The 15,976-nt window shown below is 47.6% G+C and overlaps 1 protein-coding gene across 1 annotated transcript in view; it reads left to right on the forward strand.

Annotated features, from left to right (window-relative positions):
- KAZN (kazrin, periplakin interacting protein) overlaps positions 1-15,976 on the forward strand; it is a gene marked incomplete at its 3' end in the record, with an annotated part of 188,137 nt that overhangs the window by 147,655 nt on the left and 24,506 nt on the right. The window lies entirely within an intron of this gene.

Consider the following 15,976-nt stretch of genomic DNA (forward strand, 5'->3'; position numbering starts at 1 on the left):
TAATTTGATCGCTTGGAAGGAGAGAGGGGTAATCCAATTCTTGTGGGTTTTTTTTAATCTGTGTAATTTTGTCCTGAAAGAAGAAAGTGGCAGCAAAGGAGCTTGGTTCTCAGTGCATTAACACATCCCTTATTGTCTTGATGTCTTTAACATCGCTCTTTAAACATGATAGTCCGCGGTGGCCCTTCGAGACCCCAAATCCTGTTTAGACAAAGTAAGCCTTGATGAAGTTGGACATTTCTAATTCAATAATGTGCCCGTGAGAAGGTTAGTGTGAAAATGCTGGAGAAGGGAGTAAAATGCAACCTTCTCTCACTCACATTGCAACATCCCCTTCTCTCTTCAGCAGGATTACGTGCTGGAATTTCTAAATTTCTGTTTTAATTAATAGTAATGTGCTGACAAATTCTTGGAGAAGGCAGCGAAGCTGCTGGTGCTCCCCCATTGTGGGAGGTGGGCTCCGGCCTGGGGGCTCGTGCAGGTTTGTGCTCCCATGGAGTTGGTGGGAAGGGCCAGGGGACGGTGCTGGGTTGGGCAGGTGGGACATGGCTCTCGGCTCCTCCAGAGAAAGGAAATCTCAAAATTAAACAGGAATTGCAAAAATGCATCTACTTAACTCGAAACAGAACAAACCACCCAAACGGGATCTTGTTTTCACATTAAAATGATGCCTTTGCTCTCAGTTCTAATTCTGTTGGCATGAAAACTCGGTTGCTGCTCTAATTGGGAAAAGATGGAAGAAAACATGTTTTCTTTTGATTCGACAGCTTTGGGTACATACGCTGGTTTTTCCTCACTGAGGATTAACTTTACTTTTAGTAAGGGGACCAAGAGCCGTGGGTAACACTTGAGGGTGCTTAAAACTCATCGTAGAAACTGAGGATGGCTCTGTAGTGTATCATGGGAGCATCCAGTTTATTCTCTGAAGCTTTCCGCTTCGCTCTGTGCCAGAAGAACCTTTGCCCGAGTCCGTAGAGCTGGCAGATTGGTGCCAAAGCAAAAGAAAGCAGAATAATTCAGTCTGCGCTCAGTGCTGGTCAATCCAAAGGACTAAAGCCGGGGCAGGTCTCTGGGCACGAGGAGCGGGAAGGGACCGTGACAAAGGGCTTGGTGGCCTCAGCGATGGCCAGTCCCAGCCAGAAAATATAAAGTGCTGGCATGCTAAGCCTCTTGTTTGCTCTAAGCTGTTTATTTTGCTGCTGAAGGATTTTATCATCTATTTGGCTGAGTGGAAGCAGCCAGAGAACATTGTGCTCTGAAATTCCCTCCTACCTGTGTTAGAGATACATTTATCTATTTTTCATATGTATATAATTAACTAAGCATACATTTTAGTGAATGCCTGTGTGTTTACCACTGGGGAGCGGGGGATATTTGCCTTGGATAGCGCACTGGGACGCGAAGCCCAGGTCTGAAGCCAGGTCAGCACAAAGCAGGAGCACAAAAAGCTTTCTGCAAGGCTGGCTCGCGTCCATTACAATATTACTAAACGCCATAATCCTGTGAGCCTTCGCTTCATAATACGATAATGAGTTATTAAAGACTAAGACAAGGTACTTGGGTCTTTTCACCCCCCCGCTGCTGGTTTTCTCTCTTGCCGTGGCTGAGCCATTTCTCTCAGTTATTCTTCATTCATAAGATGCTGCAGCAGTTTAAAAGTTAACAGTTTTAGGCTATAAAAATGGCAGTTTCTGAGTACTGTATGCTTTTTCCAGTTAAAATGAGCTGTTTTCCTACATTCCCTGAGATACCAGCTTGTCCCACAGCATTAAGATCCTCTCTGGGGGGAAAAAAGCCAAGGAATTGGCTAAGAAAGAGCTGTGTGCGATTGGAGTATGGGGCTGCGATGGGGAAGGTGTTCCCATGGCCACAGGTGTGCTCTGCTTCATGGTAGCACCCACCAAAATAGCCACATTTGGGTGAAAACGTTGGAAGTGTTTTGCAGCCACCTCCATGTCTCAGGTGCTCTTGGAAATCCTGGTGTGGACATTGTGCCATGCAAAGCACCAGCACTGCGGAGGGGGAGGGAGACCATTCTTGATTGCTTGGAAATTAAAGCAAGAATGAATAAAATAAAAGAGTAGAGGAATGTGCCAGCTGTTATTTGCAAATTGGTGAACTTTGGTTTTGGGAGCACTTGGTGGCTCTGGGCTGTATTCAAAGTAAAGGCAGATACTCGTACAAGTCACATAACAGCACTAGCACGTGTGTTCTGAACTGTCAGTGGCAACTTGAAAAAATAATTATTTTGCAAGCACAATAATTAACCACCTAGAGATGTTTTCCTATAGCTTAAGTGCTCTGCTCTTCCTCTGGATGTACAATATATACACATTTGTCCTCAATTGCTTGAATATCGTCTCCAGGAACCAAGATTTCTCCTGACACACTGAAGATCAAAGCATCACCTTTGAAGAGCTGTTTAAACTATTTTTCCTCTCCCCATAATCACAGAATGGACTGGGTTGGAAAGACCTCGGAGATCATCCAGTCCAACCCTTGGTCCAACTCCAGCCCATTGACTAGATCATGGCACTAAGTGCCGTGTCCAATCTGTTTAAAAACCTCCAGGGCCGGTGAGTCCAGCACCTCCCTGGGCAGCCATTCCAATGCCTGACCACTCTCTCTGTAAAGAATTTCTTTCTAATCTCCAGCCTCAATTTCCCCTGGCAGAGTTGAAGCCCATGGCCCCTGGTCCTATTGCTGATGCCTGGGAGAAGAGCCCAATCCCCACCTGGGTAGAACTGCCCTTCAGGTAGTTCTAGAGAGTGCTGAGCTCAGCTCTAAGCCTCCTCTTCTCCAGACTAAACAAGCCCAGCTCCCTCAGCCTCTCCCCATAGGGCTTGTGTTCAAGTCCCTTCCCCAGTCTTGTTGCTGATTGTCAATGCAGAAGCCATTGTGCTGTTGGTAAACTCCCCGTGCAATTCATGTGCTTCTCTTGGAGGGGGGAAATCGCTGATGGACAATGATGGACGAGTGACAAACTCATCGATGCGAATCTGGCTGCAGAGTGATAGGTGGGAGCTGGCAAACAGCAAGGAGTTGTTTTCCATACAAAAAAATAATAACCTTATCCATGTAAATCTGAATCCTAGTGATTTCTAGGTAAACCTGCACAGATGTATCGCTGGTGTAGGAGTGCAGCGGTGTGCGGTTGTGTTAGTAGGAATGGCAGCGCTTGGTTTGTCCAGATAAAATCATGGGAGGGAGAAGGAAAATAAACCCAGGGCTTTTTCGATGGCAACGCTGTGGGAAAGATGTAATTTTTGAAATGCATGTGCTGCGGCAAACAGCTGCTGGTAGAGCAAAAAAGAAGAGAGATGCAAAGCTACTTGCTGGGCATCACCCTTGGGTGGTTCCTGCATTGATCCCATCACCAGCATCTTGCCCAATGTCACGCAGTCCCATTGCAGGGGACTGTCACCATCCAGGTACCAGTTCCAGCTAAATACCGACAGAAATACACCGCAAGTGCGTTTTTCTCTCTGGATTTCAAAAATGTGCTCTTTGACATTATAGCTTAACAAATGAGTAGATCGCGGTTCCTCTGTGCTAATGTATCTCTAGCAATTTATTTCTCATTAAAAACTTTATGTGCCGCAATAAAAGTCAATAGTAAGAAAACAGCAGAGCTTTATAAGGTGTTAAATCAGGTCTGTGTGTATATGAATGGCCACCTTAGGCTGTTGTTGGGGTTTGGAGTGAAACCAAATCAATCCAGCCTTGTCCCTGTCCCGCGACCGCGTGATGCTCAGTACAAAACAAGGGGGGAAAATCATTGTGTTTCAGTGACTCTTACTAAAGAGTCTGGTGAGTGGGATCGATCTTTGTATGATCTGCATTACAGACAGCTCTTTTTTTGGTGTTTTACTCTTTTCTTTGTGTGCACATGGAAAGCCAAAGAGGTTTGAGTTTGAGGGAGTCTCTAGTAAAAATCCTTGTAATTAGCGGTGGATTAGCTTTAGCTGGAACAGTGGAACACTGCACCTTGTTTGCTGGGCTCTTAATTATTATTTGTGAGGGCACGGTGGGGTTTGTCCCCTACCTTGTCCCTTTTGTCCCACACCCTCTCCATTTCCAGCACCAAAGTCACCCAGAATTTGCTCAACTTGTGCTAATGGAAGCTCATTCCCCCTATTTTTATTCTGATTAAATCTCATTTGTTGCCAGCTCCCATTTCACTCGCTTGCTCTGCTTTTGGGAAGGGCTGTGCTGAATCTCGCTAGATGGGAGAGGGATGTGCCCCTGAGCGATGCTGCGGGACGGTGGAACCTTGTGCTGGTTCCGAATGTCCCCAGCGCGTCCCCTCCCCGCCATCGATTCGGCTCTGCCGCATCTGGAGCCTCTCGCCATGGTCCCGCTTGGCTCTAAGTGCAAAGGAAAGGAGGAAAATCAATTCCCATCAGCTGAACCGGTGCCCTTTGATTCACTGCCGGCAGAGGAAGAAATTCTTTATCTCCTCCTCTTGGAAGGGTTTGCTTTGCTGTTTGTTATTAGGGAGTGATGCTTTAAGAGCCCCTTCCTCCCAACCCTGGTATTTCGATAACCTTTACCATCCCGAGGATGTTCCCTCTCCTGTTTTTACTCTAAGAGCTCTCTTTTGACTAAGTAATTACAGGTATTTAATTATGCCTTTGATTTTTGAGCTGCAAGGCTGTGCAGCCGCTATCCCTGCAGAAGCAAAGCCTGTAAAGAAACTTGATTTTTGTTTCAAACACAAAAGGGACGCTAAGATGACAATAAAGCATTGGACGGAGCCGGATCGCAGCCATCCCCAAAGCTCCTCTGCTGACACACACCCTTGTGGCATTTGATGGCGTTTTTGCAATTAGCACCGTGCATGAGGTCTCCTAATAGCAGCGAAGCTGTTCAGCACCCGCATGGAGGTGAATTGAGGTTCTGCATGGTAGTGCGGGGACAATGGGCTGCTCAGGACAGACAGACGGTCGTCAGGGGACATCTGGACTGCAAGTGGGTATTTTGCTCCCATCACTCAAGGATGCTGTAACCAAGGCCTGCAAATAGAAAATACACAGGGCGGAGGGGGTTGTCTTGGTCCTCCTTGCTCCAGCTCCTCTTGCTCCAACTCTTCGGCAGTTGGACTAGATGATCATTGTAGGTCCCTTCCAACTGAAAACAGCCTTTTGTTTCTTTTCTAATTCTATTCTCCTTGACTTCTAGCAGTGGTCACTTCCCCTGTTACTGTAAATTATCACACTGCCAGAGAGAGTGGATGTAAATCTGCCCATTTACACCCGTTGAAGATTCCCCCCCTTTCTTCATCCTGCAGCTGAGGTCCAGAGCGGGAGATGCGCGCACCAGAAATCAGACCTCGCGGCACTCCGTGGAAGAGTTATTTGCATTGCAATAGCTGCAGGGCGATGTTTTAATTAGCTGTAATTGCTCAAGCAGGTTAGTGGCCAAATGAGCAACTGCAGATGCACATCTGGCCTGATTTGTTGGCAGCAAGTGTGAGCTGATACCCTGACGATGTGATTAGTGCTCATTTCGTGTTTCTGCAAAAAAAAATCCTCTGTGTTTTGTGGTCTGAGGTTGCTTCTGGTCTCGCTTCTCCTGGGTAGAAGCTGCTGGTGGTAGCAGGAGGTGAGTGGCCCTTGTTTGGTCTCCTAACGCTCTCCTGGATGGAAACTCAAGGTGAAGTTTTGGTGCTGAAGTTGCTCTGGTTTACACCTTTCCTGCAAGGAAACCGATTTGCGGATGCTTTTGTATGTGGGCAACGCCAGTTCTGTGCAGCAGCGATCTCCGTGTTTTAGGCAAGACAGGGAAAATTCAGACAGTCTCAATACCACTTAGTGCTAAAATTATCTTGTCTCCTCTTTTACTTACTTTGATAACGCTTATTTGTGTGGCTTCCTAGGACGTCAAGGTTTTGCATTATCCGCAATCCGTCAGTTTAATTCCCTCTTTAAAGCAGTGATTGTGAGTCTTAAAGTAGAAAAAAGCAAGCAGGGAGCTTATTTCCAGCCTGGGGCATTGCAGCTGCAGGCACCAGGTTCTCCTGGAGCAAAACCACCTGGGGTGGTCATGCCCCCCAACAGCCCTGTGTCTTTTGGGCAAATCCCTATTTATTTTGGAGCAGTAGTTTTATGCAGATGAACTTTAGGCCTTTGTGAATAAAGAGGATTTCTTTAGAAACCAACTGTAGGCTGGTTTTGCAGAGCTGGTGGTGATATCTGCTTTGCTTGGGCTTGGATGAGGCTCATGTTTTCTAACACCTTCCTTTGGGTCTTTTCTGTGTCTCCATTTGCAGATAATGGGGAAAGTGAGAATATCTGCAGGGCAGGGTGGGTCTTGGAAGATGATGCTGCCCATAGATAAAAGGGTGAGTGGAGATGGTTGGGTGCTCCTCGCCTCCCTGGGTGCAGAAATGCCCATTATTGATGGCCAGAGGTCAACTCAGGGTGGGCTTGTGGCAAAATTTGGTCTTTTTCTGGGTGAGGAATATCAGGTTTTTAATAGAGTTGCCAGAGAAGGTGAATGGAACGCAAAGGTTGTGACCCTGTGGAGCGTAACCATCAGTCTGGTGATGGGGACAAGGTACATGGTGGTGAGTGAACCTTCAAAGTCTGGAGCTGGTGTTAGTTTGGGCTGGATTCTGGGTTTAGGGCAAATATAACTCCATTGAAACTATTGCGATTGATTTAATCCAGATTTCTTTTGTGTGATTTCATGTGGATTTTGGTCTAGAGGACTCACTGAATTGCGGCCTCTGGTGCTTTTGGCCCCTCTTGCCAAAAGTGCTGAATCCTACTTTGGTCACCATATAGAAAACTCAACAGAAAGTAACCTTTAAGGGGAGGATAAAGCTAAGAGGTTCCATTTTAGACTTGTGCAGAGCTTGACCAAGGACCAGAATATATCAAACATGCTGCAGAGTGAGTTTCTTTCAGCGGGATTTTACGATGTTGGGCAATTACAGAGCATTCTTTAAGAAGATTATAATTCTGCCTCCAGGATGGCTCTTTCTGCAAGGGCATCCCCATCCTGGCTGGGGCAGCTCTCTGGTGCATTGGGTTGAACCAGGTCGTTAGTGTTGTAGCAGCATTAATTACCCTGAAAGCAAAAGGTTAATTTGAAGTTTTGTGGGTTACGGGGAAGAGCAAAACCTTTAATTTGGTGCCGTTGTGTAGATGCAGCAGAAAAATGTCTTTTTGCAGGAGCGGTTGGTGAAAATGGATCCAAGGAGATGCAGGGTCTGTGGGTGCCATTGTTTTTTGGAAGCAAAAATAAAAGCAAACCTTCATGTATCTTGTATTGATTTTCCTACTGTATCCTGGACTTTTTTTAAAGCGGGAAAGATGTAGATTTGTTGAAATGAATTATTAAAGCCATACCTCAGATTTCCTTCCAGTCTGAAAGCAAAGCATGTCCTCCTTTGCTATGATACAGCTGCTTTATCTTTCCTTTTTGTTCTAAGGAAGCATTTCCAAGCAGCGGACACGCAGTTACCACTCCGCAATAACTCAGCCAACATCACATTTCTGCCACAGATCTTCTGGAATCAATAGACAGTGTTTGTTTATTTTGATACAGCAAAGCAAGGGGGAAAGAAACAATCAGGCAGGTGAGGGAAAACAAGAGCTTTAGCAGATTTTGTTTATATAGACTCGTTGAGCTTGTTTATATGAAAACCCAATCTAAATAAATAAAACGAAAGCGCCCATCAGATTGGATTCACGTTTCCAGCGCGGGTTCGAAACGCACGAGGTGTTCCTGAGCACAAAGACCGTCTTTCATATGCGCCTCAAAGGAAAGATTTGTGCTGTTCTTGCTGGCGCTCCCTGGGGAATATTTGAATTATGACACCCTGGCTCCTGTTCCCACCTGCTGCTGGTGGCACAGCACTGAGCACACCAGAGGAAAAGCAAGCCTGAAATCCTTGGGGACCTGCGAGATCATATATATTATATATTTTCCCCAGGATGGCGACTACCCATGCAAAATGCTGCTTAAAACTTACCCCCGCTTGCTTGGGCCTTTGTCCCCCATAAACACCCTGATGGTGGTGTGAGCCAGATTGGGAGGAGAAGGCAGAGACCTCGGAAAGACATGGAGCATCCATCTGATTTATGGTGTAATTAGCGCTGGTTGAATTAATCGCGGGAAATAAAATTCTCCCATGAATTTAGCTCTTGTGTGTGCATGTGGGGGGGAATTAATCGCCACCATCCAGTTTTCTGTGCTGGCTGCTCACCTGTTTCTAGCCCATGTTGGTAATTCCTCGCCCAGCAGATAATTTGCAGTTGTGGGTGTTGATTTGCCACGTGTTTGGTCTCCCCTGGTCGAAGGGATGGAGTTGCAAACATCAGGCGCTGTCATCTTGCCCGTGGATGCGAATAAACCTATTGATCAAAGTATTAGAGCTGGACGACAGTGATGGAGAACCGGTGCAGCCTCATCTGAACGTCAAGTGTCTGGGGGGCTTCTCCATTGCACCTGTACATATAAAAGGGGGATTTTCCCTCTTAATGTCACTTATCCCTCCTCCCTTCAGCAGAGGAAGGGGGAGAATCTCTCTAAATCCCTCACACTTATTAAAATTGGAGTTTGCTGCCAGTTCTGATGTCAAACATCTCGTGATGCTGTTGGACAAGCTGCCCTTTAAAAGTTGACCTGTTTGTTCCCCTTGCTGCAGCCTCTTGTTTTTAATACAGACTTGCTGAGGATCGTTAAGCAGAGAGGAGCACATCCATCTCATTTTCACTTGGATAGAGCAGGCGTGCAGAAATTATCGCCAATTAAAGCGCGTTTGACATGATACAAGCCAAACGCGCTCAGGCACGTTCCTTCCCTGTGTTATTGGAGAGGTTCATAGGGGAATTAAATTGCCCTGAGGGTGGGGGAAAGACATCTGGGAGAGTCTGCACCCCCAAAAACACACCTTGCAGCTGTATCCCCCATCCTTGCAACCTCAGAAAGTTGAAAATCACCTGGATTTGGAGAGATGGAGTATTTGCCAGGAGGAATATGTGGTACCCAGGGTTAGATTTGCTGCAGCTGGAGCACCAGACACCTCCAAAAGCTGCGTCCGTGTGTCCAGAACGCTGTCGGCACACAGAGCATCTGACTTTAACACATCTCCCTCTCAGGTTGCTTTTTAAAGGTTTATCCCTATGCAAAAGCAGGAAGAAATATGGGTTTTGTTGTACACCCGTTTCCAAGAGACTTTGTAGATAAGGATCTTGCCTTAGTCTCCATGCTCCCAGTGATAGAGCAAGAAGGATGGGAAAAAGAACAGTCTTTGCTGTTTTGGCTTCCCCGGAGGTGTGGGAAGCAGCAGGGGTGGTGCTGGCTGCTCTGCCCCAAAATTGGGATCCCCTGCCCCCAAATTGCAGAGCTGCAGCTCATGGTGGTCAGCAGCTTGCCAGCCATGGGATTAGGATTTGTGGCTGGAGGTATTTAAGTGTTTAATGACACTAACGAAGACGGGCTGGGATTTAGGAAGGCAGCAGTATTCAAAGGGACTTTCAGTGGGATTTATGCACCTTAGCCGGCTTAGGTGCTTGTGAAAATCTGGCTAAGCTCTTAAATACCTGCTGAAAACATGCCCTGAAGCGAGGAATCCCGTCCTCCCGCGTGTCCCCAGGCATCTGGATGTAGGGGTGCAAAGGGGGGAATCGTCCTCGCTCCCCAAATTAGTCCCTGGCTGCCTGTAAGGAACAAAACTGAACTTGTGAGCCTTGTCCTGAATCATCTCGTCTTCACCTCAAACAGCATCCGAGGGGGCACACATACCCTTAATGGGGTTTTTTCCATTCGTACCACCCTCAGCAGAGGTTTTTTCCCCGTTTATTCTCAGTCTCTCTACATCATCTCCCTGTCTAGTGGGTTTTGGCTGGAGTGGAGCTGTTTCAAAGAAAACTCAAGCGAGCAGGAGCTCTTGGGACAAGGTGCAAAAGCAAAATTGCCTGAATATGGAGGGGGAATGAGCTGGAGAAGCGCTCTGGGTCATCAGAGCCGTGCCAGAGATAATTGTAATTAGGGTAACGTCTTCAACCGAACTTGGAAAATAAGCAAAGAGGGTAAAGTTGAGCTGGAAACCAAAGGCGGGACCGGATGGCTGTGGGAATTGCTGGTGGGATTTGGGAGCTTCCCAGCTGCGGGTTGGTGGGTTCTGCCTGGGTATGGGGCTGCCGGGGGGGTTTTCTCAGTAAAAAAGGGGTCAGAGAGCTGGTGTTGGTGTTTGCGTCGCCTGGGGGTGGTTTTTCCCTTGCTGGAGAACAGGGAACAACAGCCCTGGAGCTGCTGATTCTTGTAGCAATAGCCTCTGGTGCAGGTTTGGAGGAGTTTTGTGTGGGAGCGTGTGCTATCCCGGCTGCTGGAGCAGGAAAAGAGTAGATTAAACATCTATGGAAACAAAAAAAACGAGGCCTTTTAAGCGTGCTGGGGCTGGGTGATGGTGCTTTGCATGTTGGCTGCTGCTTTCTTTAGCAGATCTCTTCCTGTGTGTATTCGCAGCAAACTCCGCTTGCAGGTTAGGGATACGTCTCGATTTGTTTGGCTCCTTTAAACGCGGCTCAGAGGAGAATATAAGCTGGTTTTAAATGGGTGCTGCAGTAATTTGGCAATTCCCAGGCAGCGGGAGCAGCTCTGCCCCAGGGCTGGGAGCATTGGGAGCATCGCTCCTCCTGCACCAGGGGTGCTGGAATGGCCTGGAGGAGCTTCTTGGGTCATAGGAAAGAGAAAATAAGTCAAACAAGCCCTTTTCTCCATTTCCTTTTTCATAAATAAAGTTAATTTGCTATGCAGATCACACACCAAAAAAAGTTTGGAAACACAAATGGAGTTTTCAGGGAGTTTTGTCATTTAAATGATATCCTAGGAAAATGAACTGAACCATAAGCTGCAAATGGCTTGGTTTAAATCCCGGTATTACTGCTTCCAGGGAGCAGATTTGGAGTTTAGGACAAACCTGTAAACAGGTGGAAATCTGGGGAGTTTCGGAGGCCGGAGGGGTCCCAATATTTGCTGAAGCAGCATTGCAGGTGGCAGCTCTGGCTCTGAGACTTAACTTCTCTGTCCATGATCCAACACGTCCTTTTTAACCATGCGCTGGTACAGCTCATTTTCCCCCTTCTTATTCCCACCACGCTTTATTCCAGGTTGCAATAGGGGCTGGTTGCTGTCAGCAGAGATGGAGGCAGCTCCTCGAACCCCCCAGCCCTGTGTTAAGCTGTTCAGATGCCCTTTGCAGATGAGGTTTGTTCAGGTTTGGCTTCTTGAGGTGGCTTTTTGCAGGAACAAGCCTCTTACCTGCAGCAAAACTTAGTGCACGGTCGCTTACGTCAGGAGGCGAAGTCTCTGGGGTTTATCTCGCGGTGGATAAAATATTCCTTTCAAATGTGCTTGGCAAACTAATGAGCGAGGCAGAAATACAGATTGTGTTTGCTCATGGTAATGCAGTTGCCAAAGAATGTATGAAACCGCTATTCACTGGGAGGGAAATTCCTCTCTTTCACGTGAGACGTTGGAGCTGAAAAGCCCGGGATTGCGGCTTCTCTGAAATGCCGCTTCTTGGTCTGAATTTTGGTGCAGTTTTTTGGGGGGAGCTAATTATGCTCTGCTGAAGGAGAACCCAGATCACCCAAACCCTTGCTGGTGTTGATTCACGGTGGGATCCCCTGGAGTTCAGCAGGGACCAGAGAATCAGAATGGCTGGAAAAGCCCCTCAAGATGATTGAGTCCAACCGTTCCCCACTCCTGGCACTGCCCCATGTCCTGAGAACCTCATGTCCGTCTGTCCAACCCTCCAGGGATGGTGACTCCAGCACTGCCCTGGGCAGCCTGTTCCAATGCCCCACAGCCCTTTGGGGAAGAAATTGTTCCTAAATCCAACCTCAACCTCCCCTGGAGCAACTTGAGGCTGTTTCTTCTGGTCCTTTCGCTTACTACTTGCATAGAAACCACATCTGTGCTCGCCTGTAGTGCCCCGGCCACGCCGGGGAGGGATCTGCTGCTTTGCTGCACCAGGAAAGATGATTTTGGAGCTAAATCTGGTTAGACAGTGTGTTCCCCAGATCCCCACATCCTCCTTGGCATGTTATTTCTACAATGTTGAACATCTTGTTACACTAGAGATGGCAAAGTTTCCTGACCTTGCATAGTTTCCGCTGAGGAGGAGCGATGCTGCCTTGCCAAGGCTATATATGCATTTAGATACGTAGTAATGCGTAGTGGTCATTTTGGGGTTGCATGGTGGTTATTTTGGACTTGGTGATCCCTGGGGACGTGTGGGCTGGGGCTGAGCATCCCGGCAGCTGATCTGCCTCCTGCAGCTCCCTGGATCCGCTGGGGACCAGTCCCGCGTTTCCACTTGGAAACAGCATTTGGCTTTGAAGTTACTGTTTGCAGCTTTGAGGATAGATAAGAGGAGAACAGGGGGATGGGGAGATGGTTGAGAATATTCATATGTTGGGTTATGTCTTGCAAATATTATATTTTTGGAGGACGCTTGCTTCTCCCCCCTCCCCTTGTTTTGCGTGTTAATTAAAAACATGCTTTTGATTTCAAATTAAACAATTTAAATTCACGAGGTCTCCATGTATAAAAACATGCGTTAGGCTGCGTGAAATGATGCTTGGGAATCCCTCCATGGTGCATCACTCACGTCGCAGGATCCGCAGGGGCTGGTGGAAATGTGATGTGCATCTGTAAAACCCTACATAATTGAGTCAATATTACACATGGATTATGCCCTCTTATGGAATTCCCCCCGGCGTGGCAGAGGTGCGTGTCTCCATCGTACCAATTGTCTGCATTTCTCCTCAAATAAAGCTCCGCTCAAGGAGCTGTTAAAGGAGCAAGAAGTACAGGGTGTTTCAAAAAGATGGGCCCAATTTCAAGGATATAACGATTTCAAATTGGGCCCATCTTTTTGAAACACCCCGCGCTTGTTCTGCAGAAGATGAGGGGGGAAAACAATCAGTTTGCAGCCCTTGCAAAGGCCTGAGCGTCCTCTTTGTCAAGCTGCCAGCCTCCCATATTCAGCAATATTGCTGAGTATAAAAGGGCTGTAATTATTAAAATGGTGCGTATAGGACAATTTAGCCTCTCGTTTGAGTTGTCCTAATGACGCTCTAACAGCCGGTGCGGAAGATAATAGGCTTCATGGCAATTACACAGCCAGGGAAGCGCCGTGTGTGGATGGTTGGGATGCAGGCTGGGATCGGGGTGATTCTCGGTGGTTTTGGTAACGCACAGCTGCTGTGTGCAATATTCTGGCAACAATCGCAGAGCTGCCCGTCTCGGCCGGGCACGGGGTTTGCTGCTGGATTCCTCCATCACCCCTGATTCCGCATCCTTGTGCCCAAGGGGATGCTGCTGGGCACCGAGGGCTCGGCGTTTCCATTATCTTTAGACCCCGCTATCGCTTCTTCAGAGCATGCAGTTTTCCCAAAAAAACTCTTGGATATCTAAAAATTAGGCTTTTAATTCACATTTTTATGCCAACCTACCCCGCCATTCACTAGGGCTGTTGGAAATAGGGCCATGGCATCTTTACATACTTACCTTTCTCACCAAAATAGGAGGGATGTGTTTGCGTTGGGATAATAGTCTTGAAAAACGTGATTGCTGTCCCTGCGGAAAAGCTGTTTGCTCTCTGAAAACACATCACGTGTTGGTGCCCATGAGTGCCTGGGAATGCTTCGCTGTTTGCAACAGGCTTGCCAGTTCTCCTGTATTCTCCCTGCACCTTTCCTCAAAAATCTGGTGCACTGAAAAAGATCTTTTATTAATTGCAAATCACTTTCCCGCAGCAGAATAGTTGTGGTTGCAATTCCCCAGGGTGACTTAGCTCAAGTAACTACGTTAAGCATCGCAAATAACATCCAGTCCTCCCCTATTTATAGCTGAGGAGAGTTTCTTTTGGACTCGTTTTCTCTGGAGATGCTGGGCCAGCTTATTGCTGCTTTTCTAAGAAACCAAAGCCACAGGACACCCGATTTCCAGGTGTCTGTTCCCAAAATCCCCAGCGTGCAGGTCCCCCTGTGCTTTTCCATTGCTGTACTTTGATTTTTCCCCCTGGAAAAGCGGCGTTCGCTGCATTCTCCTGGAGTCCTGTTTTCCTTCCCTGAATGGAGCCGGATCAAGCAATATCTCTCTGCCACGCTTTGGAGATAAGGCAGGAGGCCGAGCAAACCTACCGCTATCTCCGTTTTAATTTGTATTTGCACATAGTGTCGAGCCAATGCCTCTCCGCTCGGATCAGCTCCTCTTATCGGAGGGATTATAACTGGCTCACTAAACAATATTATCCCTGTATAACCCGCAGCAATCTTTCAGGAGGATTTTGCAAGTGGCTGAAGAACAGAGTAAAGTCTCTGGCTATAGGATTAATTGGTGTAAAATCAAACTGGTGTTTAAAAAAACAAAACAAGTGGCTGTATTTCGGTTTGTTTCTTCTCAAGTGATCCCTCGGTGGCTCCTGCAGCTTGGAGATGTGTAATACTGCAAGTGTGGGATTTCAATCTTGGGCGCTGCTCTAAGTGTGGATTGCGTTTACAGGTCGTGTCCCACTGCGGATGCTCTGGGGCTGTTCTTCATCCACATTCCCGGTCCCCACTGTGCTCAAGAACGTGTCGTGCTGCTGGTCTGCAGCTCTGCTGGGCACGTGGATTCATACCTGCGTCTGGCAGCCCAGGGGATGAAATATTAGGAAAAAGTGACTGGATATTAGGAACAATTTCTTCCCCAAAGGGCTGTGGGGCATTGGAACAGGCTACCCAGGGCAGTGCTGGAGTCACCATCCCTGGAGGGTTGGACAGATGGACATGAGGTTCTCAGGACATGGGGCAGGGACAGGGGTGGGGAATGGTTGGACTCCATGATCTTGAAGGTCTTTTCCAGCCATTCTGATTCTACCAGGATGTTCTGGGACCCCAGAACATGTTGTGGTGCATCCTTCTCCCCTTCCCACCTAACGTTTTTGGGAGTGTTCCCTTGGGCACTCAGGGCTGATCCTCAAGGACAGGGATGATTGGGGAGGACGGAAACCTTCACCAACACACATGCCTACTAGATGATGTGAGGTTTGGAGGGTGTTGGTCTCTTCTCCCAAGGAACAAGCACCAGAGGAAACGGCCTCAAGTTGCGCCAGGGGAAGTTGAGGTCTGATCTGGGAACAATTTCTTCCCCAAAGGGCTGTGGGGCATTGGAACAGGCTGCCCAGGGCAGTGCTGGAGTCACCATCCCTGGAGGGCTGGACAGACGGACATGAGGTTCTCAGGACATGGGACAGTGCCAGGGGTGGGTTATGTTTGGACTCTTGATCCTGAAGGTCTTTTCCTACCAAAATGACCCTATGATTTTGTTGCCCAATCTATATTTTTAAGCTTTGGAAACTCAGTGTGGATTCTGTTAGTGGTTTTCTTGTCGCTCACTGAGCTGCTGGTATCGAACACGAGCGGGCAGGCCGGGTTACCCGAGAGGTTTTGGTTTCCTTGTTGACCGTTCGCTCTTTTTCTCCCTCCAATAAAAGGAAATCGATAGCAGCACCAAATAGCTGTGCCGTGCACGATTGGATTCTTGTCCCAGGAACCGGCTGTGATTATCGCTTGTCTTTGCACTGTGAATTTTAATAGCATTAACTATAGCGTAGTCGTGTTATTTTAAAAGCCCGTCTAACATTACAAACACAGCAGCCACCGCTCGGGTTGTGTTTTTCTCCTCCCTCGCCTGCAGAAATCGCAACCAGAATTAAGAGACAGATTTTGAAGGTTAAAACTTCCCAGATTGTTTCCCTCTCAGTTGTCATTTCGGGACGGTTTTGTTTTCTTTCCGATTGCATCAAATATTTGTAATCCTGCGGGGCCTGTGGGGAGAGGGTGAATCTCACTTAAAAAAGCAAAAAATAAAGGGATTTTTTTAATTTGTGCTGCGTAGCTGGGGGGAAATTGGTGCAAGGAGCCACTGCCAAACACGGCTCAGCTTGGCCAAGGTTGGGCTGTGCTCTGCA

The sequence above is a fragment of the Nesoenas mayeri genome, assembly GCF_963082525.1.
Source record: "Nesoenas mayeri genome assembly, chromosome: 24".
In the NCBI taxonomy this organism is placed as follows: domain Eukaryota; kingdom Metazoa; phylum Chordata; class Aves; order Columbiformes; family Columbidae; genus Nesoenas; species Nesoenas mayeri.